Source organism: Callithrix jacchus, chromosome 1, assembly GCF_049354715.1.
Source record: "Callithrix jacchus isolate 240 chromosome 1, calJac240_pri, whole genome shotgun sequence".
Taxonomy (NCBI): Eukaryota; Metazoa; Chordata; class Mammalia; order Primates; family Cebidae; genus Callithrix; species Callithrix jacchus.
The window spans coordinates 11,640,410-11,656,393 of NC_133502.1; the positions used below are offsets into that span (position 1 = coordinate 11,640,410).

The window sequence follows — 15,984 nt, forward strand, 5'->3', positions numbered from 1 at the left end:
AAATAATGACTGTTGTGATTCCAGACTTTCTTTTCAAGGATGCTTATATAGTGAGGAGTTCCTCTAAAGCAAAGGTCAGGCATGTTTACTGCCCATTAGAAAATTTGAGGTCCTAAGCTCAGTATTCCTCTCCTTTAATGCAACCTAATTTGAACAATATCAACTGGCTCCCTTCCCAATGCTCTGTGGGAACTGGGTTCAGAGAACTGGCACAAGTGCTAATACTCTGCCTGCTGCTATTATGTGTCTGACTCCTTCATTTCTGACCCAGGAATTCTGTCTTTATTGCCAGCATCCATAAAACTGTCACAGGCTAACCTGTCAGCCTGCAACATGGGTAGCATTTAACTCTTCATGGTTCTTAATATATATAATCAAGAATGCATTAATCAATCCATATTTTTGACGTTTCAATGTACTTCTCAGCCACATAGACAATCTGTGTCTTTCTTGTTTAGAAAAATCATAACAACCTTCTGTTATTTAATGGTGTATTAGTGCAATTTATAGAGTATATGGTCTAAAGTCACTGTTTGAGGAAAAAATTAAAAGTCACAATTACCTTTGACAATTCTATAAATTACTAAAAGTAGAGAATCACAATCATACATCGTCCATAGTATAAAAAAAAGCCTTGGTCAGGCATGGTGGCTCATGCCTATAATCCTAGGATTTTGGGAGGCAGAGGAGGGTGGATCACAAGGTCAGGAGATCGAGACCATCCTGGCTAACACAGTGAAACCCCATCTCTACTAAAAATACAAAAAATTAGCCGGGCATGGTGGTATGTGCCTGTAGTCCCAGTTACTTGGGAGGCTAGAGCAGGAGAACTGCTTGAACCCAGGAGGCAGAGGTTGCAGTGAGCCAAGATCATGTCACTGCACTCCAGCCTGGGTGACAAAGCAAGACTTCATCTCAAAAAAAAAAAAAAAAAGTCTCATAACACACACAAGAAAACTGAAAGTAATTAAGGAAAAACATATTTAGCTCTCTCCTTCCATGCTTACTCTTAGGCTTAAGAAATTGAACTTAAATCACGTTTTTCTCTAAATTGTCTGTAGCTGAATCTGTGTACACAAAGTCATGTTTTATTGATTTCACTGTACACATAATTACATACATCTTCATAGCAAGTCAAACATTCATAAACTAGACTTTAAAAAATACTCTTCTACAAAAAGCCTAGAAACACTGAACTAATCACAGTTATGTTCCCCTAGGCACCTACAATAATTTTTATTTTGGTTTTCACAAAATTCATTTTTTCCCAAAATATATGATTGTCTACTCACAGTAGAGGAGCATAAACAGTTGAAACAATTTTTCATTACATTGTGATAAAATTTCATCTACAATAGAATTTCTAATCAAACAGCCAAACAATTCACTTTAATGGCTGGTCAAAAGAAGTAAGCTCTCCTATTTACTCCTTTAAAATTGCTTTGAATGTATTTATTTGGGATTTATAAAATGTACATGCCTAGAAAAAGTGGTCTGTTTAACATCAGAATTAAAAAAATACAAGATTGTTTTAATATAGCACATCAATAACAACCAGAAGCTGTGAATATAGTTAAAATAATATATAAATTTCTCAATTTTCTTAAAATTGAAAACACTGAGTATCTTTAAGTCACAGTGAAAACCAAGAGTTCTTATTAATTTGAAAATAATGGGATGGTTTTCAGATACCATCTGAACTATATTCTATTGTGTGGTACTAACAATGGAAAAGATTCTCTTCAACTATTCACTTATAATGTGACTGGACTTATCTCTACCACATATCACTATTAGTGTCAAGATTAGGTACATACCTACAGAGATGGCTAAGAAAAAATCTTTTCCATGATTAGAACACACATTCATAATTTTGGCTAGCTAGTTATCATACAAACTACCATTAACTTAGAGTTAATGGATTAGAGGTCCAGTATAATCCATTAATATTTCCAGAAAATTGACTTTAACTGAATATATGTCTCACTACAAGTGCAAACTTATGTTTAAATCTTCCACTAGAGGATTATATTTATGACTTTTATAATTAAATGAGGCAGAAAAATCCTTAAAGTGGGGCAGTAACATTTATCTGTAGACACATTTGGGGAGATATTAACATGTGCACTTAGTACACACTTGGGTTATCTCCATTACATCTGGAACAGTCACAAAATATGGTTTTAAACATTTACTATATATAAAATCTATTAGAGGCAGGGCATGGTGGTTCATACCTGTAATCTCAGCATTTTGGGAGGCCAAGGTGGGTGGATCACAAGGTCAGGAGTTCAAGGCAAGCCTGGCCGAGATGCTGAAACCCCATCTCTACTAAAACACAAAAATTAGCCAGGCATGGTGGAACAGACCTGTAATCCCAGCTACTTGGGAGGCTGAGGCAGGAGAGTCACTTGAACATGGGAGGCAGGGGTTGCAGTGAGCCAAGATTGCACTACTGCACTCCAGCCTGGGTGACAGAGTGAGACTTCATCTCAAAAAAAAAAAAAAAGTCTATTAGAGAACACATTGATGCACATGTTTTTTGAAATCTGTAACATATTTTAGTATACGGAAATTAGTATGGTTTGGCTGTGTCCCCACCCAAATCTCATGTCAAACTGTAATCCCCAGATGTTGAAGGAGGGGCCTGGTGGGAGGTGCTAGATGATGGGGGCAGTTTATAATGGTTTAGCACCATCCCCCTAGTGCTGTCTTGTTAGTGAGTTCTCACGAGATCTGGTTGTTTAAAAGTGTTTAGCGCTTGATCCTTTGCTTGCTTGCTCTTGTCTGCTTCATGACGGTAAGATGCGCTTGCTTCCCCTGCACAGTCTGCCATGATTTTAAGTTTCCTGAGGCCTCCCAGGTCATGCTTCTCTACAGCCTGTGAAACTGTAAGTCAATAAATTACCCAGTCTCAGGTAGTTCTTTATAGCAATGTGAAAACAAACTAATACAGAAAAGTGGTACTGGTAGGGGTCACTGCTATACATGTGGAAGCAACTTTAGAAGTAGGAAATGGGTAGAGGTTGGAATGGTCTGGAGGGCTCAGAAGACAGGAAGATGTGGGAAACTTTGGAACTTCCTAGAATCTTGTTGAATGGTTTTGACCAAAATATTGATAGTGACATAGACAGTGAACTCCAGGCTGAGGTTGTCTCAGATGGATATGAGAAACTTATTAAGAACTGGAACAAAGGTCACTCATGCTATGCTTTAGCAAAAGACTGGTAGCATTTTGTCCCAGCCCTAGGTATCTGTGGAACTTTGAACTTGAGAGTGATGATTTAGGGTATCTGGTAGAAGAAATTTCTAGGCTGCAAAGCATTCAAGAGGTGACCTATGTGAAGAAAGATTATGTAAAACTGGAACTTATATTTAAAAGAAAAGCAGAGCAAAAAAGTTGAGAAAATTTGCAGTCCAATCATGCTGTAGAGAGGAAAACCCATTTACTAGGGAGAAATTCAAGCCTGCTGCAGAAATTTTTATAAGTAAGGAGGAGTCAAATGTTAACTGCCAACACAAGGGGAAAATATCTCTAGGGCATTTCAGAGATCTTCATGGAAGTCCCTGTCATCACAGGCCCAGAGGCCTAGGAATAAAAATGATTTCATGAGCCAGGGCCATGCTGCCTGCTCTGTACAGCCTCAAGACATGAAGGACTGAATCCCAGCCACTCCAGCTCCACTTGTGGCTAAAAAGGGCTAAGATATAGCTTAGGCTGTGGCCTCACAGGGTGTAAGCCCCAAGCATTGGCAGTTTCCACATGATGTTGGGCCTGAAGACGTGCAGAAGTAATGAACTGAGGTTTGAAAACTGTGCCTAGATTTCAGGGAATGTATGGAAACACTTGGGTGTCCAGAAACACTTGGATATCCAGGTAGAAGTCTGCTGCAAAGATGGAGCCCTCATGGAGGACCTCTACTAGGGCAATGTGGAAGGAAAATGTGGGGTTGGAGCCCCGACACAGAGTTCCCACAAGGGCATCGCCTAGTAGAGCTGTGAGAAGAGGCCAGTATCTTCCAGACCCCAGAATGGTAGATCCACTGACAGCTTGCACTGTGCATTTGGAAGCCAACATCAGCCCATGAAAGCAGCCATGGAGGCTGTACTGTGCAGAACCAGAGAGGCAGAGCTGCCCAAGGCCTTGGGAGCTTACCCCTTGCATCAGTGTGCCCTGGATGTGAGATGTGAAGTCAAAGGAGATTATTTGGGGGCTTTAAGATTGAACAATTGTCCTGCTGGGTTTCAGACTTCTATAGGGCCCATGGCCCCTTTATTTTGGCCAATTTCTCCAATTTCAAGTGGCAACATTTACCCAATGCCTGTATACCCATTGTATCTTAGAGTAACTAACTTTTTTTTTTTAATTTTACAATCTCATAGGTGGAAGGGACTTGCCTTGTCTCAGATGATACTGGAATTTTGGGCTTATGCTAAGACTTGGAAGGACTGTTGGGAAGGCTTGTGTTATGAAATGTGAGAAAACATGAGATTTGGGAGGGGCTAGGGGAAGAATAATATAGTTTGGTTCTGTGTTCCCGCCCAAATCTCATGTTGAATTGTAATCCTCATGTATCAAAGGAGATGTATCTCCCTTGTATCAGAATGAAGTTGGGCCCTTACTCCACATAATATACAAAAATTACCTCAAATGGATCAAAGTCCTAAAGGTAAGAGCTAAAACTATAATACTCTTAGAAACAGATATAAGCAAAAAACATGACATTGGATTTGGCAATGACTTCTTGGATATAACACTAAAAGCAAAGGTAACAACAAAGAAGCTGGAATACATCAAAATTAAAATTTTGTTGTATCTCAGAGGACACGACCAACAGAGTCAAAAGGCAACCTACAGAATGGGAAGAAACATTTGCAAATCATATATCTGATAATGAATTAATATCCAGAATATATAAAGGATGCCTACAACTCAACAAAAAAAACCCAATTAAAAATGGGCAAAGGACTTGAACAGACATTCCTCCAGAGAAGATATACAAATAGCCAACAGGTATTCTGAATCGATGTTCAACATCACTAGTCATTAGGGAAATGCAATCAAAACCACAATGAGTTACCACTTCACACTCATTAGAATGGCAATGACCAAAAAGCAAAACATCCCCAAACCAGAAAATAACAAGAACTAGTGAGGATGTGGAGAAACGGGAACACTTGTGAACTAACAGTGGGAATAAAGAATGATGCAACAGCTGGGAAAAACAGTTTGGCAGTTTCTCAAAGTTAGACAGAGAATTACCGCATGATTCAGCAATTTTACTTCTAGATATATACCACAAGAATTGAAAGGAGAGATTCATACAGACACTTGTACACCAAAGTTCATAGCACAGCATTATTCATAATGGCCAAAAGTTAGCAGCAGCATAAATGTCAATCAACAGATGAATGGATAAACAAAATGTGGCATGTACATTCATGAAATATTATTCAGTCTTAAAAAGAAACATAACTCTGATACATGCTACATCATGGCTGAACCCTGAAAATGTCATGCTAAATGAAATTAGCCAGACACAAAAAGAACAAATATTGTTCTTAAAATTCCACTTACATGAAGTATGAATAGTCAAATTAATAGAGATAGAAAGTAGAACTTACCAGAGGCTTCAGGAAGAAGGGTATGGGGATTTATTATTTAACATGTACTGAGTTTCTGTTCGGGGAAATGAAAAAGTTCTGAAAATAAACAGTGGTGATGGTTGTACAATACTGTGAATGTACTTAATGCCAATGAATGGTTAAAAGAGCAAATATTATGCTATGCATATTTATCTGAATAAAAAATACTTTGTTACAACCTTTATGGAGGGTGGGTTCCAGCTATACTGCTTACGGACTGGAATTCCTGGGGTTTTGGGCCTGTGGTAATTTTGTCAAATTAACAGTCCTGTTAGTGCTTCTGAAGAGACAGTCTACAGCAGGGTGGCAGAGAAGGGAAGTGTACCATCTGAGACTGATCTCTGAAAGCTTGCCAGAATCTGAGAGACAACCCAGGGAAAAGGGGCCCTGCAATGTGTGGGGGCAACGGGAGCAGCATAAGGGCTTAAAAATCCAACTGCTCCTCCACACACAGAATGATTATCCTCTGCTGCCAACCTCAGAAGCAAGGTAGGATATCATTTTGCAAACAGAATTGGAAGATTTCTTTATAGGTCTGTTTACTATGTCTAGAATAGCCTTGAAAATTACTTCACTCATTTTGTGTGACTCTCTCTCAGCATTCTTCTACAAAAGTTAAAAAGCACAAATTCTTAAATACCAGACACAAGTATTAAGATTACTGACATGGTCATTTGTTTTCCTGACATAACTTTTTTAGAAAAGACATCTGCTATTGAGATTAAAGAGGAAGTAAAAGTAAAATCTAGCCAGTGAAAGAATATGGTCTAAAGAGTGGCAGAAACAGTAACAAGTAGCTATAACAAGCCACTTAGTGTTCTAGAAAACACAAATGATAACTAATTAGTAATTTGTTATTTTTCCTGAGTCTGAAGTTTCTGATATTCAGGGAATATGGCATTTTCTTGGGGCTGCTACAGTCCTTTGGCTCTGAGAAAGCATATACATTTATGAGCTGGAAGGTTGTTCAGGTAAGACAAAATCATCTAATAATAACTGAGATGCTTCAGAGGGAATCCCTTACATTTCTATATAAAACAATTAGTAAAAATTACAGAGGTTTTTTTCCCCTTAAAAACTATTTTTTAGAAGGGACTTCAAGATGGCTAAATAGATATATCTGTTACTTGCCTCTTCCATAGAGAGAAACCAAAATAGTAAGTAGATAATCACACTTCGAATAGATCATCTAAGAGAGAACACTGGAATTCTCCAAAGAAGTAACAGGAAAAACTGAAAGCAAGAAAGGAGAGAGACATAAGGCAGACTGGTAGGCTGGTATTGGCTGGAAGCCCAGAGAGGTTCCCTAATGCAAGGAAAGTATAAGTGACAGATCCCCAGCGGTCCACATTTCCACTACGGTTTCCTACCATCCTAACCATGGGAAAGCCCCTTGACCCTCATGGGCCCTGAGACAGAGAGCTATCTGGAGAGTGTACAATGCCACTACTGAACCAGAGAGGGAGCTCATGCCCAGTCCCACAAACCCTGAGTCCTAAGCTGCTGCCATATGGCACCATTTTGAGAGCCCAGACCCCACAGACTGTGTCTTGCCATGGGGCCCAACAGCCCCTGCATATCCATATCCCTGGGGTCCCACTGACATTCCCTGCTAGGGCCACGGAGGAAGCCACTGGCAGAGGAGCAATCACACATTTTCATGCACCCAAAGACAGATTCCATTGCCTGCTGCAAGCTGTGTGTAAGGGTGGGGACACAGGGCGAGCAAAGTGTGCCCCCAGCCACCTGCCTCCAATTGTTCCCACTGAAAGTGACCCCACCCTCCCAGCTAACAGAACGGCAGCACAGCTGCTGCTGCCTCTATCTGAGCATTCCACCTGTGGCTGGTGGATCATCCAGCTGCCCCTCTGCTCACCAACCATAGCCAGAGCCTGAATGTACCAACATGGGGCCTAAGAACCATCTTGCCTGGTTCTATCACTCCCAGTACCTGAGCATGCTGTCAAGAAACCTGGAGATCACCCACCCCAATCCATTACCATTGGCATCTGAGCACATCTCCCAGTGTCATGCCCACCCAACCTGCCACTACCATCACCTCAGGGCCTGAGCAATGGCTGACTCAGTCCATCACAGCTACTGCCAACACTGGCATGGACCTTTGGGACAATTCAGAGAATTGTCCCACCACTGCTACTGCCATTGCCCATGCCACAACCACTGCTCAGGTGCTCAAGAACCCACCTACCACTGCTGTTTCCAGCACCCAAGCAAGTCATCTAGAGGCCCAAGAATCAACCTCTCTCCACCTGCTAACACTAGTGCCAGTGTACAGCACCCTGGGGGCCAAGGACAGGCAGGCTCAACCCACCACTGCCACCTATAGGGCCCCAAGTCTGGCCCAAATGGTGTCCCACATTTCAGCAAAACTTCATCACAGCCTCCACTAGCAACTGTGCTATAAGCCATCTAGAAAGAGAGACACCATTGATGCTATTTACAGATGAAGAAATCATACAGAGATTACCCTACTATATATATTCAGAAAAAAATGCCAAAGTGTCCTATGCAACTAACACCATAGATACATGGTCAGGAAAAAGTCTTCCTCTAAGAATGCAAATTCAAAAACTAAAAATGGAATAAGTAACTTACACCAAATGCACAAATGTCAATGTAAGGACACAAGAACATAAACAAGCAACCTCCAAAGGAACACAGTAATTCTCTAGCAACAGATCCCAATCTAAAAGAAATTTATGAAATCCCAGAAAAACAATTCAAAATACTGATATTAAACAAGCTTAGTGAGACATAAGAGAATTCTTTAAAACAACACAAAAAAATAAGAAAAACAATTCAGGATATAAGTGAGAAATTTACCAAAGAGAAAGTTATCATAAAAAGGAATGAAATAGAAATTCTGGAACTAAGGAATTCATTGAAAGAAATGTAAAATACATTGAAAAGCTTCAACAGTAGACTAGATCAAGTAGAAGAGAGAATCTCGGAATTTTAAGACAAGACTTTAAAAATATCCTAGTCAAAAAATAAAATAAAAATAAGCAAAGGCTATCTGACATATGGGACACCATAAACCAACTAAATATTTGGTGTCCCAGAAGGTAAAGAAAAATGAAAGTGTTAGGAAACCTATTTAATGAAATAACAGATAAAAACTTCCCAAGTCTAATGAAATTCAGACATCCAGAAACTGGAGGCACAGAGATTCCCAAATAGATACAATTCCAAAAGGTTCTGTCCATGGAAAATTGTAGTCAAACTGTCCAAAGTTAAAGAGAAAGAGAGATTTCTATAAATAGCAGTAAAAAGCATCTAGTGGGAACACCCATCAGATTAACAGCAGATTTCTCCACAGAAACCTTACAGGCCAGGAGAAAATGGCATTATACATTCAAAGTGATGAAAGAAAATGCCTACCAGCTGAGGATAGTAAACCCAACAAAGTTATCTTTCATAAATGTGGGAGAACAGTCTTTCCCAGACAAGCAAAAGCTGAGGGAATTCCTCATCACTAGAACACCCCTGCAAGAAATGCTTAAGGGAGTACTATACCTAGAAGTGAAAGAATGGTATCTACCATGCAGAAACATAAATACCACTGGTAGAGCAAACCACTGAAGTCAGATAAAAGATTCAGATGTTACTTTGGGAGGCCGAGGCGGGTGGATCACGAGGTCAAGATATGGAGACCATCTTGGTCAACATGGTGAAACCCCGTCTCTACTAAAAATACAAAAAATTAGCTGGGCATGTTGGTGCATGCCTGTAATCCCAGCTACTCAGGAGGCTGAGGCAGGAGTACTGCCTGAACCCAGAAGGCGGAGGTTGTGGTGAGCTGAGATCGCACCATTGCACTCCAGCCTGGGTAACGAGAGTGAAACTGTCTCAAAAAAAAAAAAAAAGATTCAGATGTTATCAATACAGAAAACCAACAAGATACAATTGTTAGTTTGTACTTGTATCAAGTATCTTCTAAGACTACAAGGAAATAAAACTACAAATCAAGAACAAGAGGAACTTTGGAAGTCATACAAATACATGGAAATTCAACAACATGCTCCTGAATAACTATTAGGTTAAGAAAGATATGAAGGAAAAATAAAAAGATTTCTTGAAACAAATGAAGAATGTAAACACAGCATACTGGGGGGGGATGGGGGGAACTCACAAAATAATCAGAATTCAACTAATAAAATGACACAAATAAGCCCTCACATGTCAATAATAACCTTGAATGTAAATGAATTTAACTTTACACTTAAAAGATACAGATTGGCTGAATGGGTTAAAAAACATGACCTACCCACACACTGCCTAAAATAAACTCATCTCACTTGTAAAGAGATATATAAACTGAAAGTAAAGGAATGGAGTAAGATATTCCATGCAAACAGGAACTAAAAACAAGCAGGAATATCTATACTTTTATCAGATAAACTTTTAGGTCAAAAACAAAGATGATCATTACATAATGATAAAGGGATAAATTCAGCAAGAAGGTAAAACACTCCTAAACATATATGCACCCAACACTGGAGTACCTACAGATATAAAGCAAACATTATTACAGCTAGAGAGAGAGACTCTCCCATACAATAATAGCTGAAACCTTCAATACCCCACTCTCAGCATTACCTAGATGGAAAATTAAAAAGAAATACTGGATTTGAACTGTACATTAGACAAAATGGACTTAAAAGGAATTTACTGAAAGCTACAGAATACACATTCTTCTTACCAGCAGATGGAATATTCTCCAGGATATGGCATATGTTGGGAAACAAAAACAAGTCCCAATAAATTTTTAGAAATTAAAATTATATCAAGTATCTTCTAAGACTACAAGGAAATAAAACTACAAATCAAGAACAAGAGGAACTTTGGAAGTCATACAAATACATGGAAATTCAACAACATGCTCCTGAATAACTATTAGGTTAAGAAAGATATGAAGGAAAAATAAAAAGATTTCTTGAAACAAATGAAGAATGTAAACACAGCATACTAAAACTTGTGGGATACAGCAAAAGCAGTGCTAATAAAGAAGTTTTGAACAATAAACTCTTATCAAACAGGAGAAAGATTCAAATAAACTATTTAATGATGCATCTCAAGGAATAAGAAAAGAATCCCAAATTGGTAGAAAAAACAAATAATATCAGAGCAGAACTAAATGAAATCAATACTAAAAAAAAATACAAAGGATCAACAAAATGAAAAGTTTCCTTTTTGAAAAGATAAACCACTTGTTAGACTAACCATGGAAAACAGAGAAGGCCCCCCCAAAAATGTCAGAAGTGAAGAAGCACACTGATATCATAGTAACAAAAAGGATCATCAGGGACTATTATAGAAAACTATACACTAACAAACTGGAAACCTGGGCAGAAATGGATACATTTCTGGACACATACAACACACCAAGATTGAATTAAGAAGAAACAGAAAACCTGAACAAACCAATAATGAATAATAAGATTCAATTAGTAATGAAAAGTCTCCCAACAAAGAAGATTCCAGGACTAGACGGCTTTACTGCCTAATTCTACCAAACTTCCAAGTAAAACTAACACCAATTCTCCTCTAATTATTCCCAACAAAATGAATGGGGGAGAATTATCCCTAACTCATTCTATGAAACCAGCATTACCCTGATACCAAAACCAGACAAGGACACAACAATAAAGAAAAAACACAGGCCAATATTCCTGATTGTATTAGTCCATTTTCACGCTGCTGATAAAGGCATACCCGAGACTGGGAAATTTAAACAGGAAAAAGGGTTTTTTTGGTTTTTTTTTTTGCCAATCAGTTTGAGCTTATGAGGTTGCTCAGGTTAGCCTTGAACTGATGACCTCACCTTCGCGAGTGCCATGACCTACAGCGGGAGCCACTTTGGACCCCCAGGAAAAAGGGTTTAATGAACTTAACAGTTCCAGGTGGCTGGGGAGGCCTAACCATCATGATGGAAGGCATGGAGGGGCAAGTTACATCTAACATAGGTGGTAGCAGACAAAAAAAGAATGTGTTCAGGGAAACTCTCTGTTACAGAACCATCAGATCTCATGAGAATAATTCACTATCATGAGACCAGCATGGAAAGATCTGCCCCCATGATTCAATTACCTCCCACTGCATCCCTCCCATAACATGTGGAAATTCAAGATGAAACTGGGGTGAGGACACAGCCAATCTGTATCACTGACGCACAAATTCTCAACAAAATACTAGCAAGCCAAATCCAACAGCACATCAAAAAGATAATACACCATGATCAAGTGGTATTAACCCCAGAGATACAAGGATGGTTCTACATACATGAATGAACAAATGTTGTACATCACATCAATAGAATAAAAAAAAATCCTCTCAATAGATGCAGAAAAAGTATTTGATTAAATTCATCATTCAATCATGATTAAAAACCCTAAACAGACCAGGCAACAAAGGAATATACCTCAGCACAAAACAAAGGCCAGAAATGACAAACACACAGCTAACATCATACGCACTGTGGAAAAGCTGAAATGTTCTAGAAACTGGAACAAGACAAGGATGCCCACTTTCACTACTCCTATTAATTGTGGTGCTGGAAGTCCTAACCAAAGCAATCAGGCAAACGAAACAAATAAAATGCATCCATTTTATTTTATTTTTATTGGAAAAAATGAAGTCAAACTGTCCCTCTTTGCACACAACATGATTGTGTATCTAGAAAAATCAAGAACTCGACCAGAAAATTCTCAGAACTGATAAATTCATTAATTTGCAGATTATAAAATCAGCATACAAAAATCAACAGTGTTTCTATACACCAATAATGAAATAGCCAAGAAAGTAATCCCATTTACAGTAGCTGCAAAAAGTAATTATGAATTAATTTAACCAAGAAGATAAAAGATCTGTACAAGAAAAACCACAAAACACTGATTGAAAGAAATTGAAAAAGACACAAATGGAAAAACATCCCATGCTTATAGTTCAGATAAATATTAAAATGATGATACTGCCCAAAGCAATCTACAGATTCAATACAATCTCTATTAAGCCACGGTTATTTTTCACAGAGATAGAAAAAAATCCTAAAATTTGTATAGAACCAAATAAGAGCCTGAAGATCTAAAGGCAAAACTGGATGCGTCACACCACCTGATTTGAAAATATAGCTAAAGTAACCAAAACATCATGGTACTGATATAAAGTCAGACACACAGACTAATGAAAGAGAATAGAGAATCCAGAAAAATAATTCACGTATTTACAGCCAACTGGTATTTGATTTTTGATAAATGTGCCAAAACATGTATTTGGGAAAGGACACCCTCTTGAATAAAGATTCTGTTGGTGAGGATGCAGAAAAAAGCAACTCTTGAATAGTTGCTGGGAATGTAAACTAGTATAACCACAATGGAAAACACTTTGGAGATGTCTCCAAAATCTGAAAACTGAACTACCATCCAATCCAGCAATCCTATTAAAGGGTATTTATTGAAAGGAAAATAAATCAACATCTCAAAGAGATACCTTCACTTGCGTGTTTATTATAGCATTAGTCACAATAGTAAACATATATAATCAACATAAGTGTCTATCAACAGATGAACAAAAAAAGAATATGTGGTATATATTCACAATGGAATATTATTTGGTCACAGAAAAGAATGAAATGTCATTTGCAGCAACACGGATGAAACTAGACGTAACTGTATTAAGTGAAATAAGCCAGACACAGAAAGACCAATATCCCATGTTCTCACTTGTAAGTGGGAGCTAAAAATATTGACCTCATGGAATTATGAGTAGAATGATAGACCCCAGAGGCTGGGAAGTACCTGCTGGTGTGAGCGGTTGATAAAGAGAGGTTAGTCAATAGGTACAAACAGTTATCTATACAGTTAGAAAGTATAAATTCTACTATTCAATGGCAAAGTAGGGTTTATAGTTAGCAACAATATATTACATAATACAAAGTAGCTAAAAAAAAGGACTTGAAATGTTCCCAACACATAGAAATGATAAATACTGAGAGTGATAGATATACTGATTTGATCATTACACATTTTATGCACATAAGAAAATATAACATGATTCTCATAGATATGTAAAATATCGTGTATCAATTAAAAAAAACTTTTTTGTTACGATCATGTAAATAATACATGCCCACACTTTAAAGTTTGGAATTCACAGAAGAACATGAAGAAAAAATTAAAACTACTCACTAAACCATATCACCCATTAATGCCTTAAATTTTGATATATTTCTTTCTGATCTTATGTCATTTTTACATAATTCTAAATTTTTTACTTAACAGTATTCTCTTGTCATATTTATGAACATAATTTTCATGTCTTAATTATACTCGGTTGTGTGAATGTACAATATATAACATTTCTCTGTTACATACCTAACTAGTTTCTAATTTGCTTTAAAAATATGTAATGATAAAGATATCTTTGGGCCTAAAGATTTTTTTTTCCATTTCCTACTATTTCTCTATGATGGTTTCCAGGAGTGAAATTACTAGATCAAACTATGTATTGTTTGTAAGGGCACCACAGGCACAACTCTTCAAAAGGATATGCCAATTCACACTTCCTCAGTTAAATTCTAGTTTTTATTATTAGGTATTGAGATTATATATTATTCTATAGTGGTTATTATTAGGGTATTTACATTTTTATGTTATTAAATCATTGTCTTCCAAGTAGATTTTTAAAGAAACACTTTTGATCTTTATCATGTCACTTCAAACCCATTTTATTAAACCCATATTAATTATAGTATCTTTCTTTGAGGAGTTTCAGTTATACAGTCTTGTCATGCAACACTTTTATTTTCTCATTTCTAACAGTTATGCCCTTTTTAATAATGCTAAATCATAAGAATAATTATATTGATCATGTTGTAACTGTAAGGGTTCCAGAGTTTCATCATTAAAAATGATGTTTTATGTTGTTTTCAGATAAATAATTATTCATTTAGCGAATATTTATATTTATTGAGTACCTACTAAAACCAGATTCACAATGGTAAGAGAAAAAAATGAAACAAATTTCTACCTTCACGGACTTTATATATAGTCTAATAAGAAACAACTATAAAAGCATCACAGTATAAATGTAAAACTAAAACTCTGATAAATATACAAAGGGAGTAATAGTTCTGACATTTAATATATGAATATGTGCTGACATAATTTGAATATTTGTCCCCACCCAAATCTCATGTTGAATTGTAATCCCCAATGCCAGCGGTAGGGCCCGGGGGGACGTGTCGGGTCATGGGGGCAGATCCCTCACGCCTTGGTGTTGTCTTTGTGATGTGAGTTCTAGCAAGATCTGGTTAAGTGTATGGTACCTACCCTCCAACACTCTCTCTCACTCCTGTTCTTGCCATATGAGATATCTGCTCCCTCTGCCCTCTGCTGTAAGTAAAAGCTTCCTAAGGCCTCCCCAGAAGCCAAACAGATGTTGGCACCATGCTTCCTATAAACCCTGCAGAATTCTAAGCCAATTAAACTTCTTTTCCTTATAAATTACCCAGTCTCAGGTATTTCTTTATAGCAATGTAAGAATGGTCTAATACACGTGCATACACCCATACATGTATATGTGTATGAAGAATCGCATATTATAGACAATACATGTGTTCATAAAAGGTTTAACTCAACAGGCTTGGGTTGCTCACACCTTGGATATTCCCAGGAAGAGCCCATTTTCATGACTGGCTCTTGACTGGCTCTTGGTAATTAAGCTCTTGGAACGTTCTGACTGATAAAAGAGTGCTTTGCACAGCTAGGACGCAGAGCCAAGCTGCAGCAGTTCCAGCAGTTTGTCCAGAGTTTATAAAAACAATATGAGTTATAATAAACACCTGCTTTTCCTCAGTCTGGAGCTCCAGCCACTGACGGCAAGTACGAAGAGCCACTGTATGTCTACATGATGGATCCTCTCTCACAGTCCTGAACTCAGGCTCCAGTAAGTGAGCTTCCTGGTAGGTAGCACTTTGCACATATTGTCACATACCACATTAAGCATGCAATTCCACTAGTAGGGAACTCCTGACAACTTATGCCTGGTTTCCTCTGGACTTCACCCCTGCTGATTTTTTCATATCATTTTGCTCTACTAAGCCATAACCATGAATATAACAACTTCTGGGTCTTGCAAGTCCTTCTAGCAAATCACTGGATTAGAGAGTGGTCTCAGGGGATTCTCTAACACAATGTGTACATTTAAAAAATCATCTGGATTGTTAAAATTTCTCTCAGAAAGGGCTGTTTCAATTAAGTCCGAACAAGGAATAGGAGTTAACTGGATAAAGGAAAAAGTGCTTTCTAAGCATGAGAT

At 37.8% G+C, this 15,984-nt stretch overlaps 1 protein-coding gene across 13 annotated transcripts in view; it reads right to left on the minus strand.

Annotated features, from left to right (window-relative positions):
* The window catches only part of UGGT2 (UDP-glucose glycoprotein glucosyltransferase 2), a 238,444-nt gene that overhangs the window by 130,183 nt on the left and 92,277 nt on the right, over positions 1 to 15,984 (minus strand). The gene's annotated exons all lie outside the window — the stretch shown is intronic.